At 41.8% G+C, this 14,932-nt stretch overlaps 1 pseudogene; it reads left to right on the top strand.

Annotated features, from left to right (window-relative positions):
- Positions 1 to 14,932, top strand: part of LOC115103245 (phosphatidylinositol 3-kinase regulatory subunit gamma-like) — a 49,329-nt pseudogene that overhangs the window by 5,428 nt on the left and 28,969 nt on the right.

Here is a 14,932-nt window from a genome sequence, read left to right as displayed (position 1 = left end):
ACATAAAAAAAAATGGAATATCTACATAGGTGTACAGAGGCCCATTATCAGCAACCATCACTCCTGTGTTCCAATGGCACGTTGTGTTAGCTAATCCAAGTTTATCATTTTAAAAGGCTAATTTATCATTAGAAAACCCTTTTGCAATTATGTTAGCACAGTTGAAAACCTTTGTGCTGATTTAAAGAATCAATAAAACGAGCCTCGTTTAGACTACTTTAGTATCTGGAGCATTTGTGGGTTCGATTCCAGGCTCAAAATGGCCAGAAACAAAGAATTTCTTCTGAAACTCGTCAGTCTATTCTTGTCCTGAGTAATGAAGGCTATTCCATGCGAGAAATTGCCGAGAAACTGAAGATTGAGTACAAAGCTGTGTACTACTCCCTTCACAGAACAGCGCAAACTGGCTATAACCAGAATAGAAAGAGTGGGAGGCCCCGGTGCACATCTGAGCAAAATAATAAGTACATTAATGTGTCTAGTTTGAGAAACGGACACCTCACAAGTCCTCAACTGGCAGCTTCATTAAATAGTTCCAGCAAAACACCAGTCTCAACGTCAACAGTGAAGAGGCAACTCTGTGATGCTGCCCTCTTTTAATCAGCACAACAGTTTCCAGCCCTCATTTCTCAGAACAAGAATAGACTGATGAGTTTCAGAAGGAAGTTCTTTGTTTCTGGCCATTTTGAGCCTGTAATCAAACCCACAAATGCTGATAGGTGTTCCTCATGTTGGATATACTCAGGTCTTACCTTGCTGTGACAGCTCAGGCCCTGGGGCTGCTGGCCAGTTTTATTGATTTAAAAAAGAAAATCAGCACAGTTTTCAGATCTGCTAAGATAATTGCAAAAGTGTTTTCTAATGTTCATTTAGCCTTTTCAAATGATAAACTTGGATTAGCTCACAACGTGCCATTGGAACACAGGAGTGATGGTTACTGATAATGGGCCTCTGTACGCCTATGTAGATATTCCATAAAAACACAACGTGCCATTGGAACACAGGAGTGATGGTTACTGATAATGGGCCTCTGTACGCCTATGTAGATATTCCATTAAAACACAACGTGCCATTGGAACACAGGAGTGATGGTTACTGATAATGGGCCTCTGTATGCCTATGTAGATATTCCATTAAAACACAACGTGCCATTGGAACACAGGAGTGATGGTTACTGATAATGGGCCTCTGTACGCCTATGTAGATATTCCATTAAAACACAACGTGCCATTGGAACACAGGAGTGATGGTTACTGATAATGGGCCTCTGTACGCCTATGTAGATATTCCATTAAACTACAACGTGCCATTGGAACACAGGAGTGATGGTTACTGATAATGGGCCTCTGTACGCCTATGTAGATATTCCATTAAAACACAACGTGCCATTGGAACACAGGAGTGATGGTTACTGATAATGGGCCTCTGTACGCCTATGTAGATATTCCATTAAAACACAACGTGCCATTGGAACACAGGAGTGATGGTTACTGATAATGGGCCTCTGTACGCCTATGTAGATATTCCATTAAAACACAACGTGCCATTGGAACACAGGAGTGATGGTTGCTGATAATGGGCCTCTGTACGCCTATGTAGATATTCCATTAAAACACAACGTGCCATTGGAACACAGGAGTGATGGTTACTGATAATGGGCCTCTGTACGCCTATGTAGATATTCCATTAAAACACAACGTGCCATTGGAACACAGGAGTGATGGTTGCTGATAATGGGCCTCTGTACGCCTATGTAGATATTCCATTAAAACACAACGTGCCATTGGAACACAGGAGTGATGGTTACTGATAATGGGCCTCTGTACGCCTATGTAGATATTCCATTAAAACACAACGTGCCATTGGAACACAGGAATGATGGTTACTGATAATGGGCCTCTGTACGCCTATGTAGATATTCCATTAAAACACAACGTGCCATTGGAACACAGGAGTGATGGTTGCTGATAATGGGCCTCTGTACGCCTATGTAGATATTCCATTAAAACACAACGTGCCATTGGAACACAGGAGTGATGGTTACTGATAATGGGCCTCTGTACGCCTATGTAGATATTCCATAAATCTGCCGTTTCCAGCTACAATAGTCATTTACAACATTAACAATGTCTACACTATATTTCTGATCAATTTCATGGGGATAAATTTTGATTTTCTTTGAAAAAGAAGAACATTTCTAAGTTACCCCAAACTTTTGCATGGTAGTGTATATTCTAAATTATTATTTTTACATTGTCTATTTATTTAACCCTTAAACCCATTTGTTTTTCTCCTTTTTTCCCTCTGTGTTCTGTAGGTTGTCACCGTCCAGATCGGGAGGAGCCTGAAAGAATCAAGGACTATTATAGTGTCCTACTCTGCCCCCCCACAGACAACACAGGTAGACTGCCTCGGTTAGTTAGGTTTAGAGCCTGTCCAGCTAGTTTTTGTCACTTGAAGGAGCATGTTGCCAACCCTGTCCCTCTGTTCCATCATTTGGTTAAACCGGGGTATCAAGCTGAGGAAAGTGCTCCACAGCGCCAACACCGGCCTGCTCTGAGGCAGCAGCACCCTACCTACCTTCCTCCATAGACTCTGCCATTTTAGCAATGCTTCTTAGCTTCGGTTAATAGTTCTCAACGGCCACTACTCATCACCCACTACTGCCTGTACATTTCTGGGTTGCCGTAGCATCGGGCCGACATTCGCATTCTCTCAGCGTCTTCGGCAGCTTTTCTCGGTTTCCCAAAATGGCGGTCGAGGGTTTTCAGTACCGTGCCCTCTACGTGTACACCAAGGACTTGGAGGAAGATGTTGATCTGCAGCCCGGGGACATTCTGACCGTCAGCAAGGCCTCCCTACTCTCCCTGAACTTCAAGGAGGGGGACGAGGAGCGTCCCGAGCTCCTAGGCTGGCTGCTGGGCTTCAACGAGCGGACCAAACAGAGGGGGGACTTCCCGGGGACATACGTTCAGTTTGTGGGTCACGTGAGGATGTCACCGCCATCCAGTCAGCCTCGCTCCCAAAGAATCCTCCCAGCAGCCCCAGGGCCTGAGCTGTCACAGCAAGGTAAGACCTGAGTATATCCAACATTAGGATCACCTTCCTAATATTGAGTGCTGGCCCATGTTGACTACAATGCTTCCCAAAGTTGTGTCAAGTTGGCTGGATGTCCTTTGGGTGGTGGACCATTCTTAATACAAAAGGGAAACAGTTGAGCGTGAAAAACCCAAGAGCATTGCACTTACTACATTGCACTTTCTACAATATCCCATTCAAAGGCACTTACATATTTTATTTTGCAAGTTTACCCTCTGAATGGCACACATACACAATACATGTCTCAATCCTTCTTTAGCCTGTCTCCTCCCCTTCACTAACACTGATTGAAGTGGATTTAATAAGTGACATCATTAAGGGATCATAATGTAGCTTTCACCTGGAATCACCTGGTCAGTCTGTCATGGACTGGAATCACCTGGTCAGTCTGTCATGGACTGGAATCACCTGGTCAGTCTGTCATGGACTGGAATCACCTGGTCAGTCTGTCATGGACTGGAATCACCTGGTCTGTCGGTCATGGACTGGAATCACCTGGTCAGTCTGTCATGGACTGGAATCACCTGGTCAGTCTGTCATGGACTGGAATCACCTTGTCAGTCTGTCATGGACTGGAATCACCTTGTTAGTCTGTCATGGAAAGAGCAGGTGTTCTTAATGTTTGGTATACTCAGTGTATTTCACTTTAGATATTTATATTCTGTTGATTGATTGTCTCGGGAGAGAAATGTTACCAGCATTATAATTTTGTTTACTACTTCCTTCAAAAAATTTTTTTTTTTTAAATGGAGATGTCTATTAATACACCAATGAAGTTGCCATTCAACGTTGAGGAGAGTTGTGCATTCCTCTCAATATAGTCATGACATTGTAAAGAATGTTATGAAAAACAAGCTCCAGCGGAGTTGTGTTTGAAGAGAACATAAATCCTTGAATGCGAAGTCCATATTTGCTGGAAAGTTTTAGTATATTGACTACTAATAATGTGTCTTAATTGAGCTGCTCTTGGCTTATTGTTTTGTCCAAGGCTTTCACGGTTTGCTCCGACCGCAAACTGACCCTTCTAATCTTCCGTAAAGACTAAAGAGCTGTCATAAACCTCTCTCATTCCAAATGCAACTAAGCAATTTCTAATTTGAACCTAATCCAGTTACTGACCTGACTCTTGGTCAGGTTTTCTTCAATGTCTCGTATATTATTGCCTTGACCCTCCATTCAACTCTCCTGCAAAGGATAGGGGTGAGTTGCATTCAATCGTGTTGTACAAGGTTGTGTCTAAGAGTTCATTAGTGAGTGCTACACATTAGATGTGCTGCAATCTTTTTACATACCTATTACACATGGTTTGCTAAACTCCCTGTACACATATGAGAGGTTATTAAGGAAGTTAGGAACTGAACCTGTGAGAGGTAAATTGTGGCTTTACTGCATTTCTAACGGGTTACCCCTGAGTAGAGACATGTTCCAGTTTATTTATTATGAATAAGTCAGATTGTCAGGAAACACTATCACATTGTTTCACCAAGTGATAACCTGTCCAATCTTTTAATCTCTGAACTACTATATAACTGCATAAATATATGGATGATTAATTCATGAAGTATTTTTACTGTGGTGCTCTCCAACTCAAATATACCCTTGGCTTTTGCCTTCTTCTGTACTCCTAGTTCTCTCTCTCTTCCTCACTCTCACTCCCTCGCATTCAGCCCTAAGATCTCATTTATGGTTTTCTTTTTTTTGGAAGGCCAGTGGTTCATTGGGCCAAAATGGATAAAAAATTATTTATCTAGTTACTTATGTGATTTGTATTGGGTTGAAAATGCACATTCCTCCTCTGTCAAAGGTAATGTTCCACAAAGCTCCATTCTGCCCTTTAGTGACAGGTAAGCTAAGCACATTATAAACTTTGAATTACCTCTAGTTCATCACTTATACAGTGGCTCATTGTAATTCATGTTTACTCATTTGGTAAGCACTCCAGTGCAGGCCAATTAAACACAGGCCTGCTCCAAACTCATTAGAACTAACTGGAGTTCTGCAAGTCTTGATTATGCTACCTGGATAGGAACATGATACATATTTTACCTGGAAAGAACCAGTGGTAGAGTTTAATGGTAAGCTGAAGTGAACGTATAGGCCTAGGCCAGACTAGGGTGGGTGGGGCTCCTCAGAGTTGATGTTTGGCGAGAGAAACCAGTTGGGTAGCAGAGGTCTCTCTGATTTGGATGGAGCAGGGGAGACGTGCAAAATGCTTTGCCAAGAGAGACAGTGGAGAGGGGAGGGAGGGAGCAGGGGGTTGATTTGGCCTAGCACCAATAGTGCATTGTAGATTAGGAATGGGTAGGCCCAGATTTGTACAGATATCATCTTTCTATCTCCCTCAAGATAGTGAGGCCCTAGTTGTTGTGTGTGACAGATTTAGCATTTGGCCTTAATATTTGGTTGAATTGATATGCATTGTATGTTAAAACGGCAAACCTAACTTTATCCAATGGGCTGATTTGTTCATGCATTTGAACATGGCTTTGTCTTGATTTTGTATAAGTATTCTAGAATGCTCAGTGTAGGCATAATGCAATGAGTACACTAGTTTCTTCCTTACATTTTCACAGGAAACCTAACTTAGAATAAAATGGCTTGTTGGAAGAGTCCCATTAGTACATGTTTTCGCTCAGATTCGCTCTAAACTTTGGTCCTGCCAGTTTGACAAGTAGGTATAATCTTTTCAGATAGCTTTTACAGATGCTTCCATTCCCATCAATCTGTGTTATTTGCCAGAGAAACCCAGGAACTTTGGGGAATTACACCAGATTTTAAATCAAAATCAGGCTAAAGTCCCAACAGTTCTCCTTTGACATTAAAACTAAGCATTGCTCGTGAGGAGGGAGGCTTTTTTTTCTCCTTCCTCTCCCTGGCCTCACTTTTACTGCCTGCTGAAGTGAACCATGGCTTGGCATTTTTGCAAACTCCTCCTCTGCCTCCTCCTCATCCCCCTGGTTCACATACTCTTCTGATACTGTCTCCAGGCAGCTATAAACTATCTACCCGCCCCAGTTCTCAGAAAGGATAGGCCTTTTCTCTCTGCTCCCTGCCCCTTACCAGGAACCAGTTTTCAAAGAATCCAATGAAGGGAAGGGGAGTGAGGCCTTCCCAGTCTCAGGCAGCAGATATAGGAACCAGCTGGAACTGCGCTTGCTTTTAAGACCTATATATATATATATATATTTGTTTTGTTGGAGCCATACATTTCTTTGTGACTGGAGAACTGTGGGCAGCCACTTGTGGATTTGTTTCTGCTTGAGCTAGTTTTTACATGCCCCAGTAAAAAGCACAGATTTTGGGGGTAAAATCAAACAAATCGAAACACAGTGGTCAAGCAAACCAATGCAATGTAAATACTGAGCTTTAAAACTTCGTAGTAGCCTGGCCCCCTCAGACTGGGCTGCATCAATGTAATCTTGGTCTGAAGCACATTTTGACTCAAGGGGTGATATGGTACTTAATACACGGCCTGTCTACATTGCTGGGATGCACTGTTCAGAACTACAGATGTACTGTAGCCCATGCAATAAGAGCAGCACTACTGCATAACATCACAGAGCTGTTGATGCATCATTAGCAGAATCTCCTGCCTTGTTCTACATTGCATAATGTATTGTGCAGATAACAGATGCATTCTTTGATGGGTGGATTGAGGAATAGGTATACGTTTTTAGGTGCATAATTCTGACGTGACTTTTAAAAGACAATCCACATATTTTATACACGCGGCACATTATTTTATCACCTATGAACAGTTTTATAAGGAGGATCCAGAGAAAAGTGTTCGATAAACACATGTAGATTTCTCTATAGGAATTGGTGTGAAGTTACTTTGAGTTGAGTTTGCTAAGATATTCAGACAATGGGCAACCTTGAACCCCATTGTTTTGGTGTATAGTACAATGCTAACATTAGCCTGCAGTAGCTAGGTGTTAAGAGAGGGTACCCAGCAGCCTATTTAGTTGGTGTGGAGCAGCAACAGTTGAGTTCGAGGTTTCGGGTGCAAAAATAGCTGGAACTTATTTTACAGTGCAGGTGATGAGAAGACTGAATCCAGAGGTTGAACATACAACATATACAAGTGGGGAAAAATGGCTGTCAGAAATGTATAACTTGAATGGTGATTTGGTTGCACAATTCACATTACAATGGCCAATGCTAAAATTGTTAATAACTTAATTAGCATATAAATGCACGTTTTCGATAAACAATGAAACACCCCTTAATAACGGAGACCAAATACAAAGAAGTGCACCGACTGTGCCTAATAAGTCCGAATTAATTGAAGATAAATCAAGAAATCTGTCATGAATATAAAAGTTTTTGCATCAGTCTAGTCGTGCAATTTAACATCTAGTTAAGATGTTTGGTGCAGTACTTCTCAAGTGTAACAATGTGCATGAAAACTAGTGGTGCACTGCAAACAGTAGGGCCTAGCCCCCCCCCCCCCCCCTAATTGTTGACCAATCACCAACAAAGGGGTGTAGACTTCAGCTACCAAACTTCGACTTGCCTCAACAACACAAAAATGGTGTGGGAACAGCCCCCCAAAAAATTGAACTACCAAAGACCCAAACAAACTGGAGTCAACTGTTTTGACTGAAGCATGCGACATTTACAACAGTTTGGCGACAGAACAAAATCAATACAAACTAAATTTCTCTAAATAATTGACATAATTGCCAGACTCTCACATTTGTGTCTTTACATATTACATTGCACAATGTTTTGAAGGCATTAGCGAACTCATAGCCATAGGTTAGCAAGAAATGTTTGAACCAAATAATCAGTCCTTTTGTGTGGTAGCACAGCCGAAGCAGATTGGATAAGGCCTTGCTATTTGAAGCTAAAATATTTGCACTGCATCTCCATCAGTCATGATGTGAAGAAATTCTCAAAGGTTAAATCTGATCAATGCTATCTTATTAATGAATCTCCATTTCACTGCATGAAATATCCTCTGATGACTGGCTTGAAAGCCCTCATGAGTTGAGACTGTGAGAGGGAGACCAAAAGAGAGGGTAGGGAGGAGAACAGAATGTGGGAGAACTAGCCTGGTCTTCCACCGACTGATCGCGAGGCCGTGCAAATATTTTAGGTTCAAATAGCAAGGCCTTATCCAATCTGCTTCGCTTGTGCTACCATCCGCTTTTCACAAACCACTGTGAGAAGATAGTAAGCAAATGTTAGAATTGTTGCTCAACCAATCTCACAATTAGGTGAACATGGCTAAATGTCAGAGCTTCTCTCACTGTAGAAGTCTGGAAACAGGCATTAACCAGAGCAAGGGTATGTTTCGGTGACCATATTACTGCCACACCGGCGGTCACGAGTCATGATGGCAGCCAAATTCCACGTGACCGTTTAGTCACGGTAATTAGGCTTCTCCAAGCTCTGATGCTGCTGATGGTCATTAGTAGCTTATCAACTTGCTAACTACCTGGTACTCAGCACTCTATTGTCCCTCTAATCATGCTGTCATCAATGCAAATGTGATCAGAAATGTAATCAAACGCTTCATGAGTTCCCATGAGCTCATGTTGCGCAACATTTTTATAGGCTATGCAATTGTGTGAGAAAACAGAGTGATGGCCTCTATTAAAAAGAGGAGGTTCCCATCAGATTTCTATAGGCTAGGCCTATTATATTTATTTCTCAACTTTCCGAACATGAAGCACATTTCTTATCTTTACAACAGGAGTATACCCTACCTGGTTGACATGAAAATGAACCATGGGAAAAGTGTCCTTGATTCGCTATTTAAGTGCATAGATGACATGTATTTTTTACCACTGCCCCTGTTCGAGACTGGACCATTATCCTGCACCTTTCTAAATCAAACAAATTACACATATATATATATTATTTAGGATATGTAAAGACACAATTAAATCAAGAATAGTGTGATGGGTAACAATATTAGCCTAGCAAGAAACACATGCTGCTTTTGGCGACATTTTCAAATCAATTATCATTGCCTTTAAATTGTTTAACTTGGGTCAAACGTTTTGGGTAGCCTTCCACAAGCTTCCCACAATAAGTTGGGTGAATTTTGGCCCATTCCTCCTGACAAAGCTGGTGTAACAAAGTCAGGTTTGTAGGCCTCCTTGCTCGCACACACTTTTTCAGTTCTGACCACACATTTTCTATAGGATTGAGGTCAGGGCTTTGTGATGGCCACTCCGATACCTTGACTTTGCTGTCCTTAAGCCATTTTGCCACAACTTTGGAAGTATGCTTGAGGTCATTGTCCATTTGGAAGACCCATTTGCGACCAAGCTTTAACTTCCTGACTGATGTCTTGAGATGTTGCTTCAATATATCCACATAATTTTCTTACCTCATGATGCCAGTGCACCAGTCCCTCCTGCAGCAAAGCACCCCCACAACATGATGCTGCCACCCCCGTGCTTCACAGTTGGGATGGTGTTCTTCGGCTTGCAAGCCTCCCCTTTTTCCTCCAAACATAACGATGGTCATTATGGCCAAAGAGTTCTTTCATCAGACCAGAGGACATTTCTCCAAAAAGTACGATCTTTGTCCCCATATGTGCAGTTGCAAACCATAGTCTGGCTTTTTATGGCGGTTTTGGAGCAATGGCTTCTTCCTTGCTGAGCGGCCTTTCAAGTTATGTCGATATAGGACTCCACTTACTGTGGATATAGATACTTTTGTACCTGTTTCCTCCAGCATCTTCACAAGGTCCTTTGCTGTTGTTCTGGGATTGATTTGCACTTTTTGCACTAAAGTACGTTCATCTCTAGGACACAGAACGGGTCTCCTTCCTGAGCGGTATGATGGCTGCGTGATCCCATGGTGTTTATACTTGCGTACTAATGTTTGTACAGATGAACATGGTACCTTCAGGCATTTGGAAATTGCTCCCAAAGATGAACCAGACTTGTGGAGTTCTACAATTGTTTTACTGTTTTATTGTTTTCAATTGTATTGGCTGATTTATTTTGATTTTCCCATGATGTCAAGCAAAGGCACTGAGTTTGAAGGTATGCCTTGAAATACATCCACAGGTACACCTCCAATTGACTCAAATTATGTCAATTAGCCTATCAGAAGCTTCTAAAGCCATGAAATCATTTTCTGGAATTTTTGTTTAAAGGCACAGTCAACTTAGTGTATGTAAACTTCTGACCCACTAGAATTGTGATTTAAGTGAAATAATCTGTCTGTAAACAATTGTTGGAAAAATTACTTGTGTCATGCACAAAGTTGATGTCCTAACCGACTTGCCAAAACTATAGTTTGTTAACAAGAAATTTGTGGTGTGGTTGAAAAATATGTTTTAATGACTCCAACCTAAGTGTATGTAAACTTCCGACTTCAACTGTACATATGAGATGAGTAAAGCAGTATGTAATTTTTTAAAAAGTGACTAGTGATTCCATGCCTATGTATATAGGGCAGCAGCCTCTAAGGTGCAGGGTTGAGTAACTAGGTGGTAGCCGGCTAGTGATGGCTATTTTAACACTGATGGCCTTGAGATAGAAGCTGTTTTTCAGTCTCTCTTCCCAGCTTTGATTCACCTGTACTGACTTTGCCTTGCCTGGATGATAGCGGGGTGAACAGGCTGTGGCTCGGGTGGTTGATGTCTTTGATGATCTTTTTGGCCTTCCTGTGACATCAGGTGCCGCTGGTGTCCTGGAGGGCAGGCAGTCTGCCCCCGGTGATATGTTGGGCAGACCGCACCACCCTCTGGAGAGCCCTGCGTTTGTGGGTGGTGCAGTTGCCGTACCAGACAGTGATACAGCATGACAGGATGCTCTCAATTTTGCATCTGTAAAAGTTTCGGAGAGTCTTAGGGGCCAAGCCAAATTTCTTCAGCCTCCTGAGGTTGAAGAGGCGCTGTTGAGCCTTTTTCACCACACTGTCTGTGTCGGTGGACCATTTCAGGTTGTCATTAATGTGTACGCCAAGGAACTTGAAGCTTTCTACTAGAGGTCGATGATTATGATTTTTCAACACCGATAACGATTATTGGAGGACCAAAAAAAGCTGATGCCGATTTTTTTTGCTGTTGTAATAATGACAATTACAACAATACTGAATGAACACTTATTTTAACTTAATATAATACATCAATAAAATCAATTTAGCCTCAAATAAATAAGGAAACATGTTCAATTTGGTTTAAATAATGTTGGAGAAGAAAGTTAAAGTGCAATATGTGCCATGTAAAAAAGCTAACATTTAAGTTCCTTGCTCAGAACATGAGAACATATGAAAGCTGGGGGTTCCTTTTAACATGAATCTTCAATTTTCCCAGGTAAGACGTTTTAGGTTGTAGCTATTATAGGATTTATAGGACTATTTCCCTCTATACCATTTGTATGTCATATACCTTTGACTATTGGATGTTCTTATAGGCACTTTAGTATTGCCAGTGTAACAGTATAGCTTCCGTCCCTCTCCTCGCCCCTACCTGGGCTCGAACCAGGAACACATCGACAACAGCCACCCTTGAAGCATCGTTACCCATCGCTCCACAAAAGCCGCGGCCCTTGCAGAGCAAGGGGAACAACTACTCCAAGTCTCAGAGCGAGTGACGTCACCAATTGAAACGCTATTAGCGCGCACCCCGCTAACTAGCTAGTCATTTCACATCGGTTACACCAGCCTAATCTCGGGAGTTGGTAGGCTTGAAGTCATAAACAGCTCAATGCTTGAAGCATTGCAAAGAGCTGCTGGCAAAATGCACAAAGTGCTGTTTGAATGAATGCGTACGAGCCTGCTGCTGCCTACCACCGCTCAGTCAGACTGCTCTATCAAATATCAAATCATAGACTTAATTATAACATAATAACACACAGAAATACGAGCCTTAGTTTCCGGATTCGACCATATTAATGACCTATCATTTCGAAAACAAAACGTTTATTCTTTCAGTGAAATACGGAACTGTTCCGTATTTTATCTAACGGGTGGCATCCCTAAGTGTTAATATTGCTGTTACATTGTACAACCTTCAATGTTATGTCATAATTATGTACAATTCTGGCAAATTAATTATTCCTTTGTTAGGAATAAATGTATTTGACACAGTTCGCAATGAGCCAGGCGGCCCAAACTGCTGCATTGTGACTGCTGACTGCTTGCACGGAACGCAAGAGAAGTTACACAATTTCCCTAATTATAAGAAATTCATGTTAGCAGGCAATATTAACTAAATATGCAGGTTTAAAAATATATACTTGTGTATTGATTTTAAAAAAGGCATTGATATTTATGGTTAGGTTTGGTGCAACGACAATGCTAAATCATCACCTGTTTAGCGAAGTAGGCTGTGAATCGAGGAGAAATTAACAGGCAACGCATCGATTATATGGACATGCTAGATAAACTAGTAATATCATCAACCATGTGTAGTTAACTAGTGATTATGTGAAGATTGATTGATTGTTTTTTATAAGTTTAATGCTAGCTAGCAACTTACCTTGGCTTCTTGCTGCCCTCGCGTAACAGGAAGTCAATGTAAGGCAGGTGGTTAGAGCGTTGGACTAGTAACCAGAAGGTTGCAAAAACGAAATCTGTTGATCTGCCCCTGAACAAGACAGTTAACCCACCGTTCCTAGGCTGTCATTGAAAATAAGAATGTGTTCTTAACTGACTTAAATAAAGGTGTAAAAAAAAAATATATATCGGCAAAATCGGTGTCCAAAAATACAGATTTCCGATTGTTATTCAAACATGAAACATTTGATTTGATTTGATTTGAAATCGGCCCTAATTAATCGGCCATTCCGATTAATCGGTCAACCTCTACTTTCTACCTTCTCCACTGCAGTCCCATCGATGTGGATAGGGGCGTGCTCCCTCTGCTGTTTCCTGAAGTCCACGATCAGCTCCTTTGTTTTTTTGACGTTGAGGGAGAGATTGACGTTGAGGGGGCGGCATTACGGCCACACAACGTGGATGCAGCTGGGAAATTCAAGACATTATCAAGTTCTTGTCAAATTGTGAATGAGAGACTGATAAAGTGTGTACAGCCTGTGCACAAAGCAATGTGCCTTTCATCCAACTTTTCAAATCATCATTAGAGTGGCATCATGCAGCACCATATAGCCCAACATTTGTATCACAACTAATGTTACATAAATAACTCTAAATTAAGCATATAGGAGGACCTGTTTCTTTGGTATCTGCTGAACACAGAATAACCGATGTGCCTACTCCCTCAAATCGTCTGGAGAAAATATCCTTTCTATTTTATCCAGCTATGTTATATTGTGTTCTTCATACTATAAAATAATGCCACGTAATTCTAACAAAATCTTATCTAAATGACCTAGTGTAGCCAGATCAGGGCCCAACATAAGGACAACTCAGAGTATGCTATGCTATCCTGTTCTTCTGTTCTTCATATCATGTTTCTTTAGACCTGTCTAAAATTAATCATGGATTCATTGTGATGGTGTAGGCTATATTACATGGATTTATTAGACATTTTCAGATGTAGATGTTCCAAATGTCTGCATCAGTGGCTTGTAAACTATGCGTTGAAACCAGGAGATGCTAAATGTTTTTATGGTAATTAACGGTCAATTACTGTGAGGCCGGTAGTTATTTGCTTGACAATCACCGGTTGACAAAATTTCATGACCGCAACAGCCCTAACCAAAGCAGACCATTAAACTTCCACACAGACGGCCCATCCCAGCGTGAATAAAGCTGGTTACGGTTATCACATGATTATACTGCTCTCTCCCTCTCCCTCCCTCCATCTGTTTAGTCTCTGTCTGTCTGTGTTCTCTCTCTGCCTGTGTTCTCTCTCTGCTCTCTCTCCAGGGCATGTTGAGTCGCAGGCCTGCCTGCCAGCACACAGACCGCCGAGGTGGTTCTAATTGAGTAATGATGAGTTGGTGCTCTCTCCAAAAACCCAAAGATGACTCCAGGGCCACAGCTGTCCCCCCCCCACCCCACCCGCCTCCTCATTTGCACAAAAACCCAAGCTACTCTAAGCGCGTGTGTGACAGAGCGAGGGATGGTATTCTTCCGGAGGAGTTATTCTTCCGGAGGAGTATATGGCATTTGATTCTCCTGTCACCCACCTCCAAAGTATTGGAATACATTTGTTTTGTGGTTTTTATAGTCTATATTTTTGCTTATTTGCCTATTGGATTTGATTTCCCTATTTTATTGGCTGCGGCCCACCCCAACCCCAAGTGCATATTAGTTCCATGCTAGCTTGCATGTCTGTGGATTGCCTTCAGTCCTGTTGAATTGAATATTCACTGTACTATGCTGTTAAACAGAATAACTACTTGATTTGAGTATGACTTGCATAGTCTGTATTTATCCATAGGTCATTTATTTCCTTTATTTTCATTTATTAAACAGCAGACAGGTTTTTATTGAACTATTTCCTTACCAGATTCGAGAATACCTTTTGGTGGGAAGACACATTATGACAACTGAGCAATTGCTGCTAGAGACCAACCATGCATGGGTGGACTTTTGAAAGGAGTCAGTTGAAAATGAGCCCCAGCTGCCCTCCCCCCGTGTAATGTTGTTTACATGTCCCTATATATTTTTTATAGTTACAGAAATGAAAAACATAGATGAAATAAACATTTTCAATTGTGCGGTGGAGGGTCCCCTCAACGGCATTTTGAAATTGCTAAGTCTGCCCCTGCGAAAATCAACCCACCAAAAATGGACCCTGCTGCTGCATGCTAGCACAGGCTGTTACCGCTCATCACTCCGGAAAAGCAGTTCCCATGTTTAACGTGCAACGGATAGAGGGGCAGAATGTGCTGACGCTGCGCTTTCGTCTGAACTCCCCAAATGAATAATCAGCCGCGGTTCAGCCGTGCAC

The sequence above is a fragment of the Oncorhynchus nerka genome, linkage group LG20 (assembly GCF_034236695.1).
Source record: "Oncorhynchus nerka isolate Pitt River linkage group LG20, Oner_Uvic_2.0, whole genome shotgun sequence".
Classification (NCBI taxonomy): Eukaryota; Metazoa; Chordata; class Actinopteri; order Salmoniformes; family Salmonidae; genus Oncorhynchus; species Oncorhynchus nerka.
Note: the sequence above shows the minus strand (reverse complement) of the source record. Positions and strands in the feature narration are given on the sequence as shown.